Genomic DNA, 25,076 nt, shown 5'->3' on the forward strand with positions numbered 1-25,076 from the left:
GTTATATTGTTATCTTGTTCTAGTAGTTCAGAACAATTTTCCCTTATAATTTCCTGCATGATGTTTTCCAGGTTCTTTTGTTGGTTCAGGCTTTCTAGTAATCTAATGATTCATAGATTGTCTCTCCTGGGTCAGTTTTCCAGGTCATTCAGTTTTCCCTAGATGGTACTTTAAATTTTCTTCAATGTTTTCAGTCTTTTTGTTTGATAGAATCTCGTAGTCTTGTAGATTCATTAGTTTCAAACTGTTCAATTCTAATTTTTAGGGTTTTAGTTTCTTCAAGATCCCTTTGTGTTTCCTTTTCCAGTTGGTTATTTTTACTTTTAATGGAGTTGATTTCTTTGGTCAACATGTTACAATTTTCCTGCATGACTTTCATTTTTTTTCCATTTTTCTTATTCCTCTCTTCTTTGGTTTTTAAATTCTGTTTTAAAGCTCTTTGACGAGCATTTGCATTTGAGTCCAATTTATAGACTTCTCCTGTGAGTGATTTTTCAGTTTTCTTCTTCAGATATGACATTGCTGTCATCTTTATCTGTGAAGTAGTTTTCTATAGTGAGCACTTTTAGCTTTTTTGTTCATTTTTGTTGTTGTAGTTCTGCTCCTGGGGTATATGGAGTATAGACCCAAGTTTTTATTTAGCTGGAGCTGGGGTCTGATCCCTGGCTTGTTGTTGGCCAAGATGTTGCCTGTGTAGTCCTGTTATTTACCCTAGTGTATTTGGGATTCAGATTTTGTTTAGGGTTGAAATCCTCCCTGCTGGCTTGCTGACACCTCTGTTATTATTAAGGTGTTGGAACCTTATTACACTGTGGCTAAAAACCTCCTGCTGGCTTTCCCCTCTCTCCCACCTCCTAGGCTTTATTTCCTCTTTTACCCCAAAGAAACAGACCTTCACTGAAGAGCCTCCACGATGTCTACAGGTAAAACTTCTTTGAATCTTCTCTTTTTCTTGGTTGGATCTGTAGTGTGAATGTCAGAGTAGAGGAAAGGCTTTGGGAGCAGGTTAGCTTCATGTCACCATCTTGGCCCCACCCAGAAGTCCACTTTTATAAAATTTAAAAAAAAATTTTGTTAACTCTTTCCCAGTTACAAATTTTTTGTTTTTGTTTTTCAAGGCATTGGGGTTAAGTGATTTGCCCAAAGTCACACAGCTATTAAGTTTCAGGTGTCTGAGGTCAGATTTAAACTAGGTTCTCCTTACCCTAAGGCTGTGCACTATCCACTATATCACCTAGCTGCCTCCCCAATTCCTCTTAAAAAATTTTGCTCTCCAAATTCTCTCCTTTCCTCTTTTCTCCCTCCATGAGAAGGCAAACAATTTTATATTGATTATATACATGAAGTCATACAAAATATTTCCATGTTAAGATGTTGCAAAAGAAAACAGTAGAAAACTAAGAAAGATAAAGAAAATGATAAAAATATTCTTCAATCTGCATCGAAAGTTCATCAGCTCTCTGATGGAGATAGCATTTTTTAATTATGCATTCTTTTAATTTGTCTAGATTGGATAGTTATTATTAATAATGAATGAGTTGAAGAGATCCAGAATTCTCCCCCCCTTTTTCTAAAGTCCTCATTTCAAGATTTAATTTTGGAAGGATGGGACTGATGATATCAAATAGGATTAATATTCTCCTCAATTTAGGTATTGCTAGCCCACCCACCCTTACAAGGGATTTAATCTGAGATAAATATAAATCTCTGACCTGTTATCTTTTGCTCAGGTTTGGGTGGGGAATATAGATCCTTTGGGGGGGGCAGTAATTGACATGATCAAAGTTACATCCCTCCACCTCTCAAAATTTTCATTCTTCATTGTAGACCAGAGTTGTTGCTACCCTCTAGAACAGCCATTTTTCCAAGGGGATTGAAAGTGTGAGCCTACCTCCACGAGCGTATTTTGGTCCAAGAGAGAGATGGACAAATGACCATTCCTTTTATCAATAATATGCTAGCAGTAATAAAATACTACTCAGAAATTATGTTTCTTAGCTATATGACCTTGGGCAAGTCACTTAACCCCATTTCCTTGTCAGAAAAAAAACAACAAAAAAGAAATTATGTCTCTCAAACTTTTTAAATGTCATAGCTAAGTCTTTCACTGTTGATTATCCTTATATTATTGCTGTTACTGTTTACAATGTCCTCCTGGTTCTGCTCACCTCACTTTGCATGAGTTCTTATAAGTCTTCCCAACCATCCTATTTGTCATTATTTTTATTTAAAGAAAGATTTCATTTATTTTGAGTTTTATAGTTTTTCTCCCATTCTTGTTCCCCCCCCCACAGAAGGCATTCTGTTAGTGTTTACATTGGCTCCATGTTATACATTGATCTCAGTTGAATGTGATGACAGAAAAATCATATCCTTAAGGAAGAAAAATAAAGTATGAGATAGTAAAATTACATAATAATATAATGTGTTTTTTCCTTATTTGATGGTCTTTGTTCAAAGTCCATAATTCTTTCTCTGGGTACAGATGGTATTCTCCATTGCAGATAGCTCAAAATTGTCCCTGGTTGTTGCACTGAAAGGATGAACAAGTCCATCAGGGTTGATCATCACCCCCATGTTGCTGTTAGGGTGTACAATGTTTTTCTAGTTCTGCTCATCTTCGCTTAGCATCAATTCATGCAAATCTTTCCAGGCTTCCCTGAATTTCCATCCCTCCTGGTTTCTAATAGAACAATAGCATTCCATGACATTATATATATATATATATATATATATATATATATATATATATATACATATATATATACATATATATGTATATATATATATATATATATATATATATATATCTGTTTGTCATTTCTTGTAACACAATAGTATTCCATCCCAGTCATATAACACAACTCTTTCTTTTAAGTATTTACTCATTTTTTCCCTTCCTTTTTCCTTTCTCTTTCCTTTCTCTGTAAAGCGGTTGGTTCAGAATCATCTCTCTACTTTCATTTATAACTTCCTTTTTTACTGCACTTGTTTCTTTTTTTTCTAATCAACTTTAATGATTATTTCTTATCTGCAAGGATTAATATTGCATTCATTAAAAATAATTCATATACAAAATAAACCTATTCCACCCAGGTTGCTTTCCACATGCTCCCTCTGTCTAAGACACCTCATTCCATAATGTCCTTTGTTCCATGGCTTGAACAGAGATGGAGCCCTTATCTAATATTCCTATTGACATAGTAATAGATACAGGAGCAGGGAAGTAGGCCAGAAGGTAGCATGAACCTGGGCTAGTTCCCTCCAACAGGGAAAGTCAATGGGGACACTGATGATCAGAATACCTCCTAATGAGGGTGGTGACCTGTTCTATTTGGAAGAACAGATACAAAGTGGGTTTGCCTTAGGAAAATGGGGCTCCAATAGCATCTATGGAGATGATCCACTGATAAAGGAAGAGGAAAGGAAAAGGAGAAACGTTTTGGCATGAGGCACTGTCTCTTGCTAGGAAGGAATAGGTTGGAAACTTGCTTCTCTTGTGCTCCTGGTTGTGATTTGTCTCTCTGGTCAGGAGCAGTAGAGAAATCAAAGACCTAACTTCCCAATACCGACTCATGAACCAGCTCCATGATATCACTGTTCAAAGCTGGTTGTGGGTGATAAGGGTTTTAAATCAGTATGTACTTAGAAGTCACTGAGCCCAAAGCTCAGTGTTCCATGCAGAGACATAGGCAAATTGGGTGTCTAGATTAAGACTGTATTTTTCTAGTGCTTCTGTGAGTGTCTGATGAGCAGGAGCCAGGACCTACCAGCCCCATTCTTTGCCTTGAATGGATATACTTGGCTATACCTTTATTTCCTTTTACTGGATATACCGATCCAAAATGACACTAGAGTCAAACATCAGACTCATCTGAACACAGCTCAAAGCTACAGACAAGTCACTCTATCACCGCAGCTCCACCTATCAATTTTCTCCATACTGCCAACTATTCCAAGTATATTCAAGGATAGCTGTGTAGCTGACCAGAGAGGCACTCTTTAGGGACACAGCTTCAGAAAGCAAATCAATGCTTTATTCTGAGTGACTGTTTAATAAATTTGCCTTCAGCACAAGCAATACAGTGGAAGAGCTGATGAACGAGCAGCTATGGCCCCAATTTACTGACACTATAAAACTGCGGGCTAGAAACAAAGAGGCCTCCCATGGAGTCTGAGCCCAGCAGACATGGCTTTGCACCCTCCCTATCAGTTGTCTAAAAGAGAAAGAGGGACTGGCACCTACCAAGTGCCAAGCAGTTCCACAAGTGTTAACTCTAAAAATTTTCCTTAAAAAATCGTACAACAGAAATTGGTGTCAAAAGAGAAATTTCAGTTGAGTCAGGTGCAGTCTGGCTAAAAACTAGAGAAGAATGCAGAAGGTGCGCTGGGAGTTGGAGGAGTATGTACTCTGGTCTGGGTGGGCAGCTGGGCTTTGAACAGGTAGCCAACCCGCCAGCACTCCTCCGAACCAGTGACAGTGCCTTGCCCAAGGAACAGAGCTTGTGACTTCTGAGGGAAATCCACCAACATGCACAGCCTACATCTTACCTACTCAGCTGGGCGGGACCACTTTTGCTCCTCCAATAGTCATGAAGAAGTTCTGATTCAGCAACTAAGAAATGGGCTCTTTTAAGGCAATTTAGACATTGCAGATTGTTCCACATAGGAAAGAGTACTTTAGTGTTTTCTGTTATTAAGGTACCCCATTAAGACTAAGGTGCCCCAGGATGGGAAAAGGTAACTATAGGAAAGTATCACCCCTCCAAATTAGGAAAATGAATTCTTTCTGTAGTGACTAGGGTAAAAAAATCTTGAACCCTCAAGTTTCATCTGTAAAGCTAGGAAACAAATCCCTGTGCGGTTTAGCGAGCTTAGACAGACAAAAGATAGGAGAAAAAGTATTAAACCACAGAGAAAAGAAATTCAAGAAAAGAGTAAAATGAAAATGAAAATTATTTTAGAAAATATTTCTTTAAAAGTTATGTGGTTCTGTGTGGACTGGTCCTTTGCAATATGGTCCATCAGTAGCTGTAATAATTGGGCTTGAATGGCCTATTTTTGTTGAGTCCCAGATATTTTGCTTGGTCATCTGTCAGCTCTGTCAGGTGGACATCAAAAGAAGGCAGGTGCAAACTGGCCACATATTCATCCATCTTCTTGGGTAGTAAGTACACATACACATCCTGTTTGTAGTGTCCTTTTGGAGCATTGTAGAGTTCTATCAGAGCCAAAGCCTGGGTTGTAGCTGTGATGGAAAGAACAAACGTGGGAACTGTTGAACAACTCAGATTAAGCAGACGACCCTCTGTCAAGAGGACAACGTTTGCCATATGGGCAGATAACATGGTCCACCTGAGAGCGAACTCGCTCCCATGTCAATTTCAGTGTCTGGAGGCTTGTTACATCAATTTCTGTATTGGAGTGGCCCATGTTGCACACGATGCAGCTGTTCTTCATTCGGTCCAAATGTTCCCGAGTCACTACATTCTTATTTCCTGTATAGGTTATCACCACATCCACCTGTCGAATGACTTCATTTAACTTAACCACCCGGAAACAATCCATACAGGCCTGAAGAGCACAGATAGGGTCAATCTCTGTGATGTAGACTATTGCTCCAAGTGCCTTCAGAGCAGCACAACATCCCTTTCCCACTTCACCATACCCACACACCACCACTTGTTTCCTCTCCAAACATCACATCTGTGGTCCTCTTGAGACCATCTAGAATGGACTCCTGGCAGCAGTACAGATTATCAAACTTCTGTTTGGTAACATTTGGTAACAAACATGCTGCTTGACATTCATGGCAGGAACACAGAGCTTGCCAGCCTTGGAGAGCTGGTAAAGCCTGTGCACACCAGTCACGCTCTCCTCCACAATGCCTGGGATCTTCTTAAACACGTTTGGGTACTTCTTATAAACCCAGTGAGTTAAGTCTCCCCCATCATCCAGGATCATGTTGGCTTGCCAACCATCCATGTTCACTCAGTGGTCAATGCACCACCAGAAGTCATCCTCCGATTCCCCCTTCCATGCAAACACAGCAACACCAGCTTCTGCCAATGCAGCTGCCACCTCATTCTGAGTGGAGTAGATGTTGCAGGCAGACCAGCGGCACTGAGACCCTAGCGCACAGAGGGTCTCAATCAACACTGCTGTCTGGGCCGTGATGTGTGTACAGCCCACTATTTTAGCACCAGCCAAGGGCTTCTCCCCCTGAGCATGTTTCCTGAGTGAAATCAGAGCAGACATGTCTTGTTCAGCAATCTCAATCTCTCGGCGTCCAAATTCTGCTTGTTTGATATTCTTCACACAAAAATGGCTGCTGCCTTTGGAGTTGGTTTGTCGCTTCTCTCTTGGGGAAACCTCATCATCCGAACAGTCTGTATAGGATGCAGCCGAACTGTAGCTGTCCGAGGAGGACTGTGAGATGGAACGAGACAAGAACCTTCGGCCAGTCTTGGTAGGGAACTTGGTGAACTCCTGTATGTCATCAGCAAACTGAATTTGCTTCTTGGGCGCCTTGGTGACCGTGGCCATGAACGAGTACTTCTGGGCGTCCTCCTTCTCCTGGGTCTGCTTCAGCTCCCTGCCGACCCCGGCCGCGGGCAGCGACTTGCCGCCCGCTCTTGGCCCGCGCCGCCCCCGGGCCTCGGGCCTCGGGCCTCGGGCCTGCCCGGGCGTCGGGACGGGCGGACTCCGGAGCCCGCGGCTCGGCCGAGCCGACGCTGAGGTGGCGGAGCTCGCTGCGCCGCGCCGCGCCCGGGCAGCCTCAGGAGCGGCGCGCTCTGCTCGGCCCGCGCCGCCTCCCTACTGCACTTGTTTCTAAGGAATTTTTCTTTACTGCGTTCTCTTCATTAATTATTTTCCCTTCCAGTCTGTTCTAAACTTTTATTAATTTGTTGACTGCATCTTTATTTACCCCTTTAATCTTTCTGTATAATCTTTCTATAAAGTTATAGCTTCTAAAATACCAACCAGGTTTGGGTCCTTCTAATCAATTTCTATGTTATTGACTTATAGTTCTTGCCTCATAATTCCCCATTTTCTGCTGTGCCTCATTCTTGGAAGTATGAATTAGTGAGGAAAAAACGAGTTTGAAGATATTTGTTTTTCACAAATCAGTCTTTACGTTCATGGTACCATGGCAGCAATTGCTATTTATGTTACCATAGAAAGGCAAAAGAAAACATACATTGATTTTTTTTTTCTTCGCATTGAATTGTGTTGACTTGAAACAGTTCTCCTTGCAGGAACCTCTTCTTTGCCAAAGAGATCAAATAAACATAAAACCTACTTTATTTACCTATGAAAGCACACACACATACACACACACACACACACACACACACACACAAACACACATGATAAGCATATAAATCCATAATATATTTCTGTATAAAAATACTCTCTTGTCCATATAGAATTCTGTTGATATTATGACTATCTTTCAGTATGTTAAATTGTGTCAGTTATGAGGCTTTGAAAAGGTGAAGTTTATTCTACTCATAAATCCTTTACAAGGGCAGTAACCTCACAAGGAAATATATTGCCAGAAAATCATACTATAATGACTAGTTTTCCTATATGTGTAATGAGACTACAACAAGGACTGCAGAAATGAATTATATTTTCCAATATATTTAAATTATTTTTGTATAGGAGTGCTGTCAATTATCAAGTATTATTCTAGATTTGAAAAGCTTTTATTAGCAGCATCTAAGAAAAGCTTTTCAAATCTAGAATAATACCTAGATCTTTATAGTATTTTTTAAAGTACCTCCCAAAGTTTGTAAATTTATTGATCCTTGAAAAAGGATATCATTAAGATTTCTAAAAATTAAGTTAATGTTTATAGATGGATTTTAAAAAAAGAACAAGATTCTTAGCAACTTCTTTCTCTCCCTTTCCATCATTCTAACATTGGCATTGTAGATGTAAACTGCTAAAATTGTACAAGAGTGAAGAGGGATATATTTGGAGATCCTTAGAGCTATTCTGATTGACTGAAACCTTGCCAATGTTGGGGACCTCACTGAATTTTGCTGCTTGGGATTTTGGCCCTACTCCTGGGTTTGGGAACTCTTGGGTTGTTTTTCCTCTGGATCTGGCCTGGTACCTACCACTGACAGGAAAACTCAAATTACTAGAACACTTGCTCAACTTGTATACCCCCAGAATTTTGTGACTGGCCTAAGATCAAGGATAGATACCTTCATGGGAATTCTCAGTTACAATAGATACTGATGTTCTTATTTCATCCTATAGGGTGCAATATAAGGATCACCAAACAGATTTAGGAATATAATCATGTTGATTGAGATTATTAACAGTCTAAACATAATAGTTTGATGATTAGCAATCTGACATTAATTTTCCTGTTAGTTGTTGAGCCAGCTGTAGCTTCTAAAAGACTTACATATATAACTAAATTAGCTAAATTATTAGATCATAAATATTTCATTATGAAGTGATCTGTAAAGTACACTTGAAAACACTGTATTATCAGTTGTTAACATTTATCTTCTATCTCACTGGACTTGCCATTCAGCTACCTAGCTATCACATCTGAACAAAAACATTTTTTAACATGTAACTAATATAGAACTGAACTAAAAAATCAGGTGCAAGGTCTGTCCCTGATCCATGCTGGCTGAAAAATTACAGATTAATCATTTAACCTTTTAAGTCTCTAGGCGGCTCTTTAAGACTATAAGTTCCTGAAAAGATCCTGACTTGCAGTGTTATAGTTGTACCCCAGTGAAGACAGAAGTTTACTGATTATCACTATATAGATTGCTAGGCTAATTTCTCTCTCAGAGTTTTCATAAGGGATGTATACTGAGAAAAAAATAGCAAAAATGAACATGCTTCTCAGCACTTGAGGGCATAATCTTATCTATACCACCTCAGACTGTGAGGAGAGTGAATTCAACCTTAAAGCAAATTGCTCCAAAAATATTTTCTTTATCAAGTTTATTTCCATGTACAACACAATCACTAGATGATTTATTTGTCTATATCATGTAGCAAACACTTAAGAGTTAGCAGACTCAATAAAGGACATTTTATAAATTTTATCAATGATTGCTTCTTTTTTTAATCCTTAAGCAAAGCTTGACTTGATGCTTGAAATGACCATCTTCAATCCAAAAGCAAAAAGAAATGAAAAAAGGAAATAGAGAAAATCAAACTTATTGACCCAGAAACTTCAGAAGAAATTTAGGACCCAGATTGAACTGGCAGTCATTTCCTCTCCTCCTTTAAGTAAGAAATCAAGGTGATATAGCTTGGTGCTAGCAAACCATATATAATGGAAGGGCTGGGGCACTCTGCCTTAATTCTCTTCTGCTGAGGCCATCCCCAGTCTCCCATGCTTGCAGAACAAGTTATTGCTATAAACCTCCTCTGAGTCCCTGAAAAAGATAGGGCAAACCACATTTACTGTAGGGATTCTTGAAATTATTAGGAGTTCCAATTTAAAGTCAAGATTAACTTTCTAGGTATTCCTTTCTATATGATTCACCCCCAAATCCTCTAGAGCCCTTCAACCACTTAGAGTAATCCAAGTTTTACCACAGTGATCCTTGAAGCATTGAGAAACTGAAAGTCTGGACAAATTGTTTAGGTGTCTAGTTCTATTAAGAGATACTTTTCCATGGTTTTATATAATTGTGAATCTCATTGAGGCTGTCTTGTATTCTGGGACATGGTGAAATCTCTTAATATTCTTGAAAACTAATAGAAAACCAAATTTTTCCCTTTTAAAAATATTTTATTCCATTTTATTTATTTTTTAAACTAGCATTTTTCCCCTCATTCCCTCCAGTTTAAAAGAAAAACAAAACCCTATAACCAACATACATAATCAAGCAAAATAAATTATACATTGTCCAAATACAAAATATGTATCTTATTTTGCATTTTAAAATACATCATTTCTCTGTCTGGAGGTAGATTCCATTATATGTCGTTAGTCCTCTGAAATCATGTCATTGCATTAGACAGAGTATTTAAATCTCTTGAAGTTGTTTGTCATATTATTGCTATTGTTTAAATTATCTTATTCAATTTACTTAACCCTGCATAAGTTTATATAAATATTTCCAAATTTTCTTGAATTCATCCTTTAATTTCTTATGAAATAATCTCATTTATGTACTATCATTTGTTCAGATATTCTCAAATGATGGAAATAAATTTAGTTTCCAATTTTTCCCCACTACAAAAATTGTTATTACAAATATTTTTCTAGCTATAAGTCCTTTAATCACTTTAGGATATGTCTAAGTAAAGATATTTGAAAAATAGAAATTTTTTCTAGGTCACATGACCTAAAAACTAGATATTTTCTTTGACTCCCATAACCTCTCACACTTCTCCAAAATAGGAATTAATACCTAAGAGATAAAGAAATACCAGCTGTCTCTCTGGTGCAGGATGTCAAAAACCCAGTGAGGTAAAGAGTTCTAAATGTCAGAGAAGACTAATTTTTAGCCCCTCACACAGCAGCCAACCCCACCCCCCCCGCCCATCATGTACCAGCAGCAAGGCTGCAAGGTTAACCCATAGGCTTGCAGTAGAACTTGACTCTACCCTCCCCTTGCCCTCCCTCCTCCTCTATTGTGGAAAACCAAAGTCAGAAGATTAATCAGACTAAGATTGAGGAAAGGCAAGTGCTCTGTGCCACAATAGAGCTCCACTAGAGAACCGAGGAACAAAGGAAATTGGGTTAAAACAGAGTGGGGGTTGGGGTGGGGTGGTTGAATAGGTGGTACTCTGCTAAATCTGAGGGAAAAGCCCAGCATCCAGATGGGGCCAGTTCTGCCTCCCCAGAACTTCTTTGGATCATAGACTGAGGCCAGTGAGGTGTGAATTACTCATTATGGGAGACAGTTAAGGCAGTTTGGAGGTCTTGCTTCCTGTGAAATAATATTCAAAGGGGAAGGAGTCAAAAAGTGAGTGATGGCATACTATAGGTTAAAAAGGATGGAGATTACCAAAGATCTCAGGAGGAAGAAATTCAGTTAAAGATCTTAAGCACAAGCAGATAAATAAACATGGGAAATATTAAAAACAGAAGGAATATGGCCTCCAGATGAGGTAAGAGTTCAAACATCTATGAATAAATAATAAATGTTGTGATACAATGGAAAATCAATCAACACTTGACAAGGGATAGGACCATGTGAATTCCTAAGAGAGAATAGAAGTATAGCAAGATATTTCTAAATGGTTTAAAAGAGAAAAAAATTGAAAGCAGAATTTAAGACCTTTACAACAAATATTTGGCAGGTTAGAAAAAACTTGAATTCAAAGTGGCGAATCTTACCAAAGAAAGAAAAGAAAGAATAACTAGGAATGACAGAAATGAAGAATAAACTGGAAGGAGAGAAGCAAAAAGCAATAACAGTAAAAGAAACCATATAAGCCCAACCTATTGATTTAGAAGACAGAATGCATAGAGATTAAGGATTATTGGTGGTCTAGCAAAGCATGACAAGTCAAAAAAATCTGAATATCATAATGTAAAAAATAACTCAAGCAAACTGTACAGAACTTCTGAACACAGAAAACAAAGTGCCAATTGAAAAAAATCTACAAATGACCTCCCTTTAAAAAACAAATTAAAAGCCCAGTGTTGCAAAATCTGACAAATGGTAGTTAAATTTAAGTTCTGCTGACAAAGAACAAATTCTGTAAGCAACTAGGAAGAAAGGACATTTAAATAGTACAAAACTATTCTGCACCTGCTAGAAACTTCAGGAGAGAGTGGGATAATAATAATGTGTTCCAAAGAGCTCAAAATGGAACCCAAGAATACTTATCCTGCAAATATAAATCTAATCATTAATAAAAAGAGCATTTGAAGCATCACTAGAAAGAATAAAGTGGAATTTCTATTTTTGCATTTAAAAAAGTCTTATATTTTGATTTTTAAAAATTGATCTCAAAATTCGATATTAGAATTTGGGGGGTGCTTAAGTAGAATTTTTCTGAAAAAGACCTGCAGTATGTAGCATAGTATAATTTGATATTTGATGTAATAGTTCCCCTGTATTCTTACTAGGTTAGATGACATTTGGAGTAACAAGTTCAGTTCTGGGAACCATGGTTTAAATATATTGATCAAAGCTGAGTAATGTCTAGAGGAGGGTAATGAGAATGGTGAGAATCCATATCATATGAAGATTGGTTAAAGTAATGGGAATACTTTGTCTAGAGAATATAAGATTGTGATAGCTGTCTTTAAGTACTTGAAATATCATCTTGGTGACAAAGGATTAGACTGATTTCTTTTTGGCTCCAGAAAGGACAGAACCAGGAGTAATTTATAGAAATTTCAGAGCCAAATAGAAACACAAAGGTCTTATGCCAACAAATATTTTTGTAATAATTGAAAATTGTCATGGACTGTCTTTTGACAGAGTGTTTTTCTTCATTGTTAATCTTCAAGTGAGTATTTTTTTTCCTGTGTGGGTTGAATGAGGTAGTCACTGTTGTCCCTTCCCATTCTGAAATTCTATGTTTTGTTTTGTTTTGTTTTTGTAAGAATGTTAGATGTTTTACTATGAATATGAGAAACTCATTATTGGAAGAGAAGCTTTAAGTCACTGTGTCCTTAGGCAAGCAAGTTAGCTTCCTTGAGACTATTTTTTTCTTTCTTTTTTTTTAAGGTTTTTGCAAGGCAAATGGGGTTAAGTGGCTTGCCCAAGGCCACACAGCTAGGTAATTATTAAGTGTTTGAGACTGGATTTGAACCCAGGTATTCCTGACTCCAGGGCCGGTGCTTTATCTACTGCACCACCTAGCCACCCCGAGACTATTTTCTTGGGAATAATAGCATTTCCCTCACAGGGTTCCTATGAGGCTCAAATGAAATAATGTATTGTCATGTACTTTTGCATACCATCAGGTGCCACACAAATGCAAATTATTACTATTATTGCTATTATATTATTTCCTCATTTTCATCTTTTTTGTGAACATTAATCTGTTGAAATAGTCCTCTAACAATCTACTATTCTATTGTTTTTCTTAGATAGTTTGATGTTTGTCCCTCATTCTCAAAGAAGATCATGAATGGGATTTGAGTGAGGAGGGGGTATTGTGCTAAGTCACCAGCCTCACTTTCTCCTCCAGAGTCACTTGGGTCCAGTAGCCAGATAGAAATCAGGGACTATTAGAGATGGCCCTGGATTCGAGGCATTCAGGATTAAGTGACTTACCCAAATTAAACAGATACTGTCAAGTATCTGAGGCTGAATCAATCTCCCACCTTAAATAGTATTATAGAGTCCTGAACCTGTAGTCACAAAGATCCAAATTCAGATTTGATCTCAGAATCTTAGTTACGTGACCAGGGGGTCAAATTACTTGTCCTTTGTCTTCCTCAGTTTCCTCATTTCTAAAAGGGGATAATAATCACAATATCTCTTTGGGTTGCTGTGAAATTAACTGAGTTATTTTTAAAGTACTTTGAAAATCTTAAAGCATTACATAACTGCTTACTATTAATCATTATTATTATTGAATTCATCAGACCATTACCAAAGTGATTGTTATTATTATTATAATTTTTGAAATTTAATAAAAGGCTGTCTTCTGTAGATTCATTGAAAGCATCTTCAGGACCGCTTCAAAAGCAGATATGACAAGAATGATTTTTTTAATATGCATACATATCTCTCTCCATATATATATATATTTATATATATGGATATGTATATAGTGTGTGTATATATACATACACACAACACACTCTTTTCTCTGTGTGGGAACATGATTTTGATTTCTTCAACTAGATCGTTAGATTTTTTCTTTTGCTTTAAAATTTTTTTCTTTTTTTAATAAATCTTTTTAATTTAATATTTATTCTCATTTTGTACAAATTTTTTTATACATTAATAAAATATTCTTGTTTAAGAGTAAACAAAATACCCCATCCCCCCATAAATATAGACTTGCTTGAACAACAAAGTAAAGGGAAGAGAAAAAAAAATTAAAATTAGAAAAAAAAATAGTAATAATTGTAGGTATGGCCAGGTGGTGCAGTGGACAGAGCACCAGCCCTGGAGCCAGGAGCACCTGAGCCCATATCTGGCCCCATACCCCCAGCAATCACCCAGCCATGTGACATGCAAGCCACCCCAACCCCACTGCCCTGCAAAAACCAAAAAAAGGAAAAAAATAAAGACCAAAAATAAAATAAAATAGTAATAATAGTAGGGGTGCCTGGGTAGCAGACAGAGCATTGGCCCTGGAGCCAGGAGCACCCAGGTCAAAATCCGGCCTCAGACACCCAACAATCACCCTGCTATGTGGCCCCAGGCAGGCCACCCAGCCCCATTTGCCCTGCACCCCCCCCCAAACAATAATAATAATAATAATAAAAAATGTGCTTCAGTCTTTGTTCCAACACCAACAACTCTGTCATGGGTGGATCACATTCTTTACAGTAAGTCCATCGCAAAAGTTACTTCCATATTTTTTCAATGTTGCCATTGCTGATCGCAACTCCCTCCTTTCTTATTTCTCCACTACTATGTACTATATTTTCTCTCTCCTTTCACTCTGACTCTGCTGTAGGGTAGCTGAGTGGTGCAGCAGACAGATCCCCGGCTCTGGGGCCAAGAGGCCCCGAGCCCCCATACCACCCCTTAGGCCTAGCATCCACCTGGCCCTATGGTCCTGGACAGACCTTCCAATCCCAGCCCCTTGCAAGAAGTAAAAGAGAAAATGTGATTTATCTGACCACTCTCCCCACATGGTCCATCCTCTCCTCCATCACTCACATCATCCCCCCTCCTCCCCATATACCCCCCCTTACTCCGGCTGCCTATAACCAATTGAGTATATATGCTGTTTTCTCTTCTAGCCACCTCTGATGAGAGTGAAGATTCCCTCATTCCTCCTTGCCTTCCCCCCTTCCATATCATTGCAATAACTCATTGTAATAAAGAAAAATCTTATTATATGAAATATCTTGGCCTATTCCCCCTCTCCTTTTTCTTTCTCCCATTACATTTCCCTTTTTTCTATTGACTCCATTTTTATACCATATTTTATCTTCAAATTCAGCTTTGTCCTGTGCTTCAACTATAAAAGCTCCCTCTACCTGCTCTACTAACTGAGAAGGTTCATATGAGTATTATCAGTGTCATTTTTCTATGCAGGAATGCATGCAGTTCATCATCGAGTCCCTCATATTTTCCCCCTCTCCTCCAATATCTATGTTTCACCTGAGTCCTGTATCTGAAGATCAAACCTTCTGTTCAGCTCTGGCCATTCCAAAAGGAACATTTGAAATTGCCCTGGTTCATTGAAAGTCCATCTTTTTCCCTGGAAGAGGACATTTAGCCTTGCTGGGTAGTTGATTCTTGGCTGCATTCAAAGGTCTTTTGCCTTCCAGTATATTATATTCCAAGCCCTATGAGCTTCCAATGTAGTTGCTGCTAAGTCCTGTGTGATCCTGACTGCAGCTCCATGATATTTGAATTGTGTCCTTCTGGCTGCTTGTAATATTTCCTCTTTGACTTGGAAGTTCTGGAACTTGGCTATAATATTCCTAGGGGTTGGTTTTTTGGGATCTCTTTCTTGGGGGGATCGGTGGATTCTCTCCATTTCTATTTTGCCCTCTGCTTCTAGGATATCAGGGCAATTTTCCTGTATTAATTCTTTGAAAATGATGTCAAAGTTCTTTTCCTGATCATGACTTTCAGGTATTCCAATAATTTTTAAATTATCTTTCCTAAATCTGTTTTCCCTATCAGTTGTTTTTTTCAATGAGATGTTTCACATTTTCTTCTAATTTTTCATTTTTTTGGTTTTGATTTTCACGAGTCCTGGTTTCCTGTAAATTTATCAGTCTCCCTGAGTTCTATTCTTTGTCTGAAGGATTTGTTCTCCTCAGAGAGTTTTTTTTATCTCTTTTTCCATCTGGCCAATTTTACTTTTTAAAAGCATTCTTTTCCTCAATAACTTTTTGAACTGTTTTATCCATTTGACCTAAGTTGGTTTTTAGGATGCTATTTTCTTCAGCATTTTTTTGGATTTCCTTGACTAGGCTGCTGACTTCATTTTCATGTTTTTCCTGCATCTCCTTTCTTTTCCCAGTTTTACTTCTAACTCCTTCATTTGATTTTCAAAGTCTTTTTTGAGCCCTGTCATAGCTTGAGCCCAATTTCTGTTTTTCTTGGAGTCTTTAGTTGCAGGAGCTTGTGCTTCTTCATCTTCAGACTGAGTATTTTGGTCCTTTTTGGGCTCATATGCAAAATATTTCTCAATGGTGTTCCTCTTGTTTCTCTGCTTGCTCATTTTCCCAGCCTGAGCCTGGTTTTGGGGTGCTTCCTGATCTTTTGGGACACTCCCACAAGGGTCTCAGTATGTGAGGCTCTGTCCTCCCTCTTGGTCTGTGAATATATGCCTCCCTCTGCCATGGAGCTGAGGTGGGGGGGGTGCCCTGCTGTTCTATGGGGGGCCCTAGACTGTGATCAGGATCTGAATGTGGTCAGGAGCCCAGAGTCCTATTCCAGGGGCAGAGCTCTACAGTCTCTCTCTCTTCATTCCCCTCCCTAGGGGCTCATGCCCTGGGGGCTCCTGCTTACTGGCTCCACCTGCTTCTGTTTCCTGGAACTCAGCTGCTCTGGCCATGCTGCTCTCTGTGTGCCCTGAGGGCTGGGCTTTTCGTGCTTGCTCTGGCAGAGGTCCCCAACTGTTCCCCCAATCTGTGTCCAGTGCTCCCTGGGGGCATAGGTCAGGAAACTCCCCCACTGCTGTGAGCTGTGGCTCCCAGCGCCCTGGGGCCTCCGGGGGGCTGAAGTTCTTTTGCTCTGGCGGGTCCCTCCATCCCCAGGGAGCAGAGTCTTTCCACTCTTTTCCAAGTTACCTTAAGTAGGAGAATTGCCTCATTGGGTCCCTCTGTGGGTTCTGTCTCTTGAAAATTTAGTTAGAGTCCTTAGCTTATGAGTTTTATGAGAAAGCGCCTAAGACAGGATCTGTTCTTGTTGCCATCTTGGTTCTGTCCCCTTTTAAAAATTTTTTTAAAGATTTTATTTAGTTTGAATTTTACATTTTTCCCCTAATTTTACTTCCCTCCCCCCCCCCCAGAAAGCAATCTGCCAGTCTTTACATTGTTTCCATGGTATACGATGTAGATCTCTAAATTTTAAGAGCCTTTCATTTCACATATTTTGGAATCTATGAATGTTTAGTATAGAAATATAATTTAAAATTTTCTTAAACTTTTGTGAGTCTGAGTGATAGTGGGTGACAGTTTTGTCTGTGATAATGTTCTGACTCCTTGTTGAATTTTCAAGGATATTTTGAGGTTTGTTTTTTTGGGAGGAATCTTGTTATTTTGTACTGTGAGCTGTTGTCAGAGAGAGGCAATGTTATCCCTGAACATTATTTTTTGTTATTTTTTTTTTAGGTTTTTGTAAGGCAAATGGGTTTAAGTGGCTCGCCCAAGGCCACACAGCTAGGTCATTATCAAGTGTCTGAGGCCGGATTTCAATTCAGGTCCTCTTGACTCCAGTGCCGGTGCTCTGTCCACTGTGCCACCTAGCTGCCCCATCCCTGAACATTATTGAAAGATACTATCCTTCACAGTCTTTTCAGAGCTTTTTTCTTTCTTGTTTCTTCCTGCCCACACTTCACTTTACTCTTTCCCATTTTTCTATGGACAACCCAAAATAGCATTTTCTGTTCTTGTCACCTTTGTTTAGTAGCAAATGAACCAAGCTGTCCTTTAAAGAGGGCAAGCAATATTAGCCTAGACAGAAATTGTAATCAGAGAATACCTCTGAATTTTTACTTCTTATGCCGAGTTGACTATTTGGCTTGGGTAAATTGTTTATTGACTAATCTTGCTTGTAGGGTAATATACCAAGTTGCATTCTAGACTTAAAAATTCTCCTACTTACTCTCTTGAGTTTCCTAAATCTGTGATTTTAGATGCAGAGGGAATTAATCTTTATGTTCTTTTAAGCTTTGAATTTTTTTTTGCATGCTTAATTAGTAAAGCTGACTTTTAATTGGATTTTATTGAATTTCAGAATCCAAGTCTGAATAGTGGAGCTAATCAGTTTTGGGCTTAGCCTACAATGGTATTTTTTTGCATGGGAATTTGTCATCTCTATACTTAACTACAATGAGCAAGCCTCCCATGTGTAATTTTAGTCATCTTATTGTGTCTTTTTGTTTTGTTTTGTTTTTTTGCAAGGCAGTGGGGTTAAGTAACTTGCCCAAGGTCACACAGCTAGGTTATTAAGTGTCTGAGGACGAATTTGAATTCAGTATCTCCTGACCCCAGGGCCTGTGCTCTATCCACTATTCCACTCAGTTGCCCCATCTTATAGAAATTTGGTAGTTGTTAAATAATTGCAATCTTTAATGAGAACATAGGTTTTTCTGTTTCCTTGAAAATCTTCAAAGGATTGAACACTGTTTTTTAGGAATGAATTTTCTATAATTTCTAGTACCAACAATCTCATCCTGAGCTATTATAATTAGCCTGCTTTCCTTAAAAATTTTTACCCATAAATTTATTTGATGCTTTTTTAAAACATTATTATTGAATGAATTCATATTTTTCACCCAGAGAAGGTCTTTCTCTTCTATGTTTGAATCTTAGTCATTTCATGGGCTCTATCTAAAGATAATCTAATTTTAGATGCATTCAGTAAATTCAGTGATGTATGTCATCCTTTATCCTCTGTGAAGTGCTATTAGCTTATTCAGGTAATATTTTTATATATTCTAACCCCCTTTTAAAGTCCAGAGAACATATATCACTTCTCTTCTTTCTTTTTGATAAGGAAGTATTAATTTTCTATTGATTTGGGGAATGGCTCTATATTTTTCTAGTTTTATATGTTTCAGTAATAGTGAAGAAGTAGTAGCAGCAGTAGTAGTAGTAGTAGCAGTAGTTATAATTGTAGTTGTTATAGTTGTAGTAGAAGAAGAAATAGTAATAATAGTAATAGAAGAAGTAGCCATAATGGCAGCAGAAATAGTAGTATCATATCGTATAGATGACTATCAGAAAGATTGAGGAGTTGAAATATATAGGATAAGAGCTACTGGGAATTGCCCATTCACAAGATTTTTTCCAAGGAAAGGGGAGATAGATATATGTGAATGTGTTTGTGGGCATCACATAAGAAACTACCAGATAAGAACCTATTGAAAATTTTTGAGAGAATGGAAATGATTGAGAGAGGACAGTCTACTGGAGAATATTGACAGTGTTTTTTTAAAGTTATTTTTTTTAAATTGATATTAACCTGAGTTTTGCTATAATTAGTCAGTGGTTTATTTGGTCTGTCATATAACAATTTAAAAAATATTTTATCACTATTACTTCCCAATTATAGCCTCCTACAACCATCCCACAATAGAACCCTTCTTTGTTTTAAAAAAAGAAAAATTACAGTTAAACAAAACAAATGAATATATTGGCCATTAACCGGCTAATTTTTTATATTATAAATATACTCATACCTTGAGGTTTCCCATCCTTTAGGATACAATCAATTTCTTGAATGTGTATGTCTGTGTCTGTGTGTGTAAGACCATTTCAGGATTTTTAAACTATTTTGTAGAAGAAGATATTAATGTTATATATGGTTATGAGATCTCAACGAGTTTTTGACTTTTCTTAACTTTTGACAGATTTTTCTAATAGTTGTCACCGTCCTCCTACTGCATGTGCCTACAGTTATACTGAAGTTTCTGAATAGAAAAGTAAATATTGATGTGGTTTGGAGAATCTTGTCTAGTTCATCCTTACATTTCTCCATCATCATTTTGTTCATCAGATTTTTCTTGTGATCATCATGGGTATTGCAAGACATGATAGCCAAGGATCCTATAAAGGCCTGCTTCTTATGACTCATCACACTATGAAACCTATCCTCTTTTTTTCCCCCACTTCAAGGGAACCAGTCAGTCACCCTTCAACTTAGTCACAACTTCCTGTTGTCTTCTTATTTCATTTATCAATAGAACATCATAATGATGCTATTCAGTATTTGCAGTGGTATGGTAATTTGTTGCTTTATATAGAATGTTGGCCAATAGCTTAATGCTTATGAACTTTTTAAACACTGTATACACTTCTTAGCTCCCATTTCTTGTCTCCTCTCCCCTTTCTGTTACTGAGCAAGCAGAATGAGTCCAGAAGAATTGAGGGCCTTTTTGTTGTTGATGTTTTATTGATGTCCATCATCAAAGAATTCACCACCTAGCAGCCAGCCTGCAGGTTTTGATCTCCTCTGTACTGAGCTGAGTTCCATCTTCAACAGCAGACTGTTGCTAGTTTGTTGCTAGAGAAGCCTTTTTAAACTGGTAAACTTTTCCAGAATTTTCACTCTGTTGGCATAGCCTTCAAGAAACTAGGGCCACTTCTATGTCACAACATATTATCGGCATAGGACTTTCTGGAGCAAAAGGTTATTAAGCATCATTCCTGTAGTACTTCTTGATATTAACCACAGGTGTAACATTCTAAAGTTATGAATTTAAGAAATTAAAAAATTGGAAGTTAAGTTTTCATAGCAATGTTAGACTGTTCATATTACTATGCATCTTTATTACATGTCTCTGCATTTTAGATTACTTATGAAATATTTCTTATATGAAATTTACTTAAAGTACATAGTTTTTTACTTTAGTTTCATTTAGTTCCATTTTCTAGTTTTTATGGTATTTACATTTAAAAATCATACTTTAAGTATATGTACATGATTTATTTATCATCTCTACTTGAAAAAATTAAAGTTGTAGCTTTTTTGATCCTAGTAGTATCATTTACTTGGTGACTTTAAATAACAAGTTAGCATTAAGAATGGGGCATTGGATTGTAGAAATATGCTTTAGAATTGACATCATCACTAAAACTTTTAGGATTCTTTGAATATTTGAAACCATAAAGAAGAAGATTTTAATCTCTATCTACTGTTTTATTTAAATATGTTCTTAATGACCTAGTAACAGGTATTCACACCATTTGAGAAGTTCTATATTTTAATACTTTGATGCGTCTTATTGATGTGTATGCTTTAGCTATTAAGATCATAATTCATATGTAGTCATTTGGCTGCTAGATGACACAGTGGAGAGAGCACTGGTCCTGGACTATGGCAGACCTGAATTCAACTTTTGCCTCCAGCATTTGCTGGATGTGTGATCCTGGGCATTAACTTGCTTCAGTTTTCTCATCTGTCAAATGGTGATTATGATAGCACCTGCCTTTTAGTGTTCTTATGAGGATTAATTAACATAATATTTGTATAGCCCTTTTAGCACAGTGACTGCCATATAATAGGGGCTTAATAAAATGTGAATTTTCCCTTATTCCCTTATTTAGTACTAATTATGTGTCATATATACTATGCTAAGTTAAAAGACAGTCCCAGTCCTCAAAGAACTAAAATTCTAATGGGAAACAGAACATGTAAAAGGAAGCTGAAGAGGATGGTGTAGAAGAAGGTAGAAAAGATAGTTGCCCTGGTAGACCCCTGGGAGAGCCTCAACCCTCTAATCAGATGGAGGAGCCCTTAGGGCCCAGAGTATTTCCAATATGTGAGTTCTAGGATTGGGATGCAGAATTTCTGGGGAATAATAAGAGAAGTGGAAAGGAACACAGTCTGGAGGGAAATGAAGAGACTACTGACCTGGGTACCTGCCTTCAGTAGAGAAAAATAGAATAGTAGAAAAGAGGAATTCCCAGTCATTCTGTGTGACATAAATTATCTGTGGCTACCAGTTCCAGACCAGGGCTGATAATAAGTTATTTTTCTCTTTCTTTAGGTGACTGGATTTCCATCCCTACATTTGCTATTTCCTTTTTTTTTTGTCATCTTTGCCAAACCAAGAATAAGACTCAGAGGGATTTAAATTTTCATTTCTTTTTTTTTAGTGATTTGGAGTATTTTTTCAGATAGCTATTAATAAGTTGGGGTAAGGGAAGGGAATGGATGTGCCTAATACACTATAGTGCTAGTGCTATATAAATGGTTATTCCATTCCCTTCCCCCAAATAATTTTCTTGCTTTCAATTTTATTAATTTATCCTTTAATTTTTAGAATTTCTTAATTCAGTATTTAATTGCAGGTTTTTAATTTATTCTTTCTCTAACTTTTTTAATTGTATGCTCAGTTCCTTGCTTTTCTTTTTTTTCTGTTTTATTCTTGTAAGCATTTAGAGATATCCCCTCATGACTGCTTTGGCTTATCCCATAAGTTTTGGTATGTTTTACCATTATTGTCATTGTCTTGGATGAAATCACTAATTCTTTCTTTAAAATGAGGTTATTTAGTTTCCAATTAGATCTTAGTTTATCTTTCCATGGCCCATTATTGCAAGTGATTTTTAATTGCATCATGTCAGAAAAAGATGTACTCAATATTTCTGCCTTTCTGCATTTGAATATGAGGATTTTATGCCTGAGTACATGTTCAGTTCTTGTGTAGGTGCCATGTACTGAAGGAAAAAAGGTACATTCCATTTTCTTCAAAGGTTTCTTAATGTCTAAGTTTTCTAACATGCTATTTACCTCCTTAACTTCCTTCTTGTTTATTTTTTGGTTAGATTTATCTAATTCTGAGAGCGGGAGGTTGAGGTCTCCCACCAGTAGAGTTTTGCTGTTTATATCTTCCTATAACTCATTCAGTTTCTCCTCTAAGAATTTGGATGCTATACCATTTGGTGCATACATATTTAGTTTTGATATTGCTTCATTGTTTTTGGTAGCTTTAAGATTATAGTTTCCTTCCTTATCTCTTTTAATGATATCTGTCTTTGCAGCTGCTTTGTCTGAGATATGGATTGCTACCCCTGTCTTTTTCACTTAAGCTGAAGCATAATATATTCTGCTCCAACCTTTTACCTTTGCTCTATATGTATCTTTCTTCTTCAAATGCATTTCTTGTAAGCAGCATATTGTAAGATTCTGGTTTTTAATCCACTCTATTTGCTTATGTTTTTATGGGAGAGTTCATTCCATTTACATTCAAAGTTATGATTACTAACTCTTTACTACCCTATATGCTGTCTTCCTCTGTTTGTATTTTTCCCTTTTTCCCCCTTCTCCCTATTCCTCCATATTTTGCTTCTGAATACCACCTCCTTTCCTTCAGTGTGCTTGCCCTCTTCTATCTACCTCCCTCCCCCTTCTTTCCCCTTTACCTTTGCCCTGTCTTCCTTCCCTTCCTTCTCTCAGTTCTTCTTTTTCTCCTCCTTCCCCCTTCCCTTCTTAATATTTAAAAGGTAAGATAATTTTCCAAACTCAACTGAGTGTGTGTGTGTGTGTGTGTATTAATCCTTCTTTGAGGCAAATCTGATGGGAATTCAGGCAATTCTCACTTCTTCCCTTCTTCCTCTCTATTGCAATAGGTCCTCTGTACCTCTGTATGTGATATAATTTACCCCATTCTCCTCCATCCTCCCATCTCTTTACTGTCCCCCATTTTAAAATTTTTCATTTACATTTTTATTTGCACATTACTAAAATAGTCTTGTTGTAAGAGTAAATATAATCCCCCCTCCCCTCCACAAAAGTAAAATTAAAAAAACCTCACAAGAAATAAAATGAAAGAAAGAGAAAAAAAATGTGCTTCAGTCTGTTCAAATAACATCAGCTCTGTCTCTGTGGTGGATCACATTCTTTATCATAAGTCCATCAGATGAAAAAGGATAAAAACATCACTTGTACAAAAATATTCATAGCAGCCCTGTTTATGGTGGCAAAGAATTGGAAATCAAGTAAATGTCCTTCAATTGGGGAATGGCTTAGCAAACTGTGGTATATGTATGACATGGAACACTATTGTTCTATTAGAAACCAGGAGGGATGGGAATTCAACCTGGAGGGATTTGCATGAACTGATGCTGAGTGAGATGAGCAGAACCAGAAAAACACTGTACACCCTAACAGCAAAATGGGGGTGATGATCAACCTTGATGGACTTGCTCATTCCATCAGTTTAACAATCAGGGACAATTTTGGGCTGTGTACAATGGAGAATACCATCTGTATCCAGATAAAAAACTGGAGTTTGAAAAGAGTTCAAGGACTATTCCCTTTAATTTAGGAAAAAAAAAACCCATCTTATTGTCTTGTTATCTCTTATACTTTATGTTTCTTCCTTAAGGATATGATTTCTCCGGGTGGCTAGGTGGTGTAGTGGATAAAGCATTGGCCTTGGAGTCAGGAGTACCTGGGTTCAAATCCTGTCTCAGACACTTAATAATGACCTTGCTGTATGGCCTTGGGCAAGCCACTTAACCCCATTTGCCTTGCAAAAAACCTAAAAAAAAAAAAACCCAAACAAACACAAAAAAAGGATAAGATTTCTCTTTCCTCACACTCAATTTGCATGGAAACAAAGTAAAGACTGAAATTGCTTTCTGTGGGGAGGTGGGGGAGGGAAGTAAGATTGGAGGAAAAATTGTAAAACTCAAATAAAATCTTTAATAAAAAAATAAAAAATAATAAGTCCATCAGAGAGGTTACTTCCATATTTTTCCACAGTTGCTGCTGCTGATTGTAATTCCCTCTATCCATTTCCCCCCACATCCATTTATTTTATTTTCTCTCTCCTTTCACTCTGTCCTTCAAAACTGTGCTGTGGCAGGGTGCAACTAGTTGGTACAATGGAGAGAGCACCGCCCTGGAGTTAGGAGGACTTGAGTTCAAATCCAACCTCAGACATCTAATAATTACCTAGTTGTGTGGCCTTTGGCAAGTCACATAATCCCTTTGCCTTGAGAAAACAAAAACAAAAATGAAGGACAAAAATGTGCTATGGTGCAGTGGACAGAGTACTGGCCCTGGGGCCAGGAGGCTCCAAGCCCCACTCCAGAGACCCAGCAACCACCTAGCCCCAAGGTCCTGGACAGGCCACCCAATCCCATCACCTTGCAAAAAGTAAAAAGAAAATATGTTGTATTTGCCTATCCTCTTCCATGATCTACACTCTCCTCTATCTCTGACCCCTCCCCATCCCCTTTCTCTCCTTTTTCATCTATATTTCTATACCCTATAAAGTATGTGTTGTTTTTTTTC

At 37.6% G+C, this 25,076-nt stretch overlaps 1 protein-coding gene and 1 pseudogene across 14 annotated transcripts in view; one reads left to right on the forward strand and one right to left on the reverse strand.

The window, feature by feature from the left end:
* The window catches only part of STAU2 (staufen double-stranded RNA binding protein 2), a 492,544-nt gene that overhangs the window by 196,893 nt on the left and 270,575 nt on the right, over positions 1-25,076 (forward strand). The gene's annotated exons all lie outside the window — the stretch shown is intronic.
* On the reverse strand, positions 4,956-6,615 carry LOC141498917 (S-adenosylhomocysteine hydrolase-like protein 1; annotated as a pseudogene).

The sequence above is a fragment of the Macrotis lagotis genome, chromosome X (genome assembly GCF_037893015.1).
Source record: "Macrotis lagotis isolate mMagLag1 chromosome X, bilby.v1.9.chrom.fasta, whole genome shotgun sequence".
NCBI classification, from domain to species: Eukaryota; Metazoa; Chordata; class Mammalia; order Peramelemorphia; family Peramelidae; genus Macrotis; species Macrotis lagotis.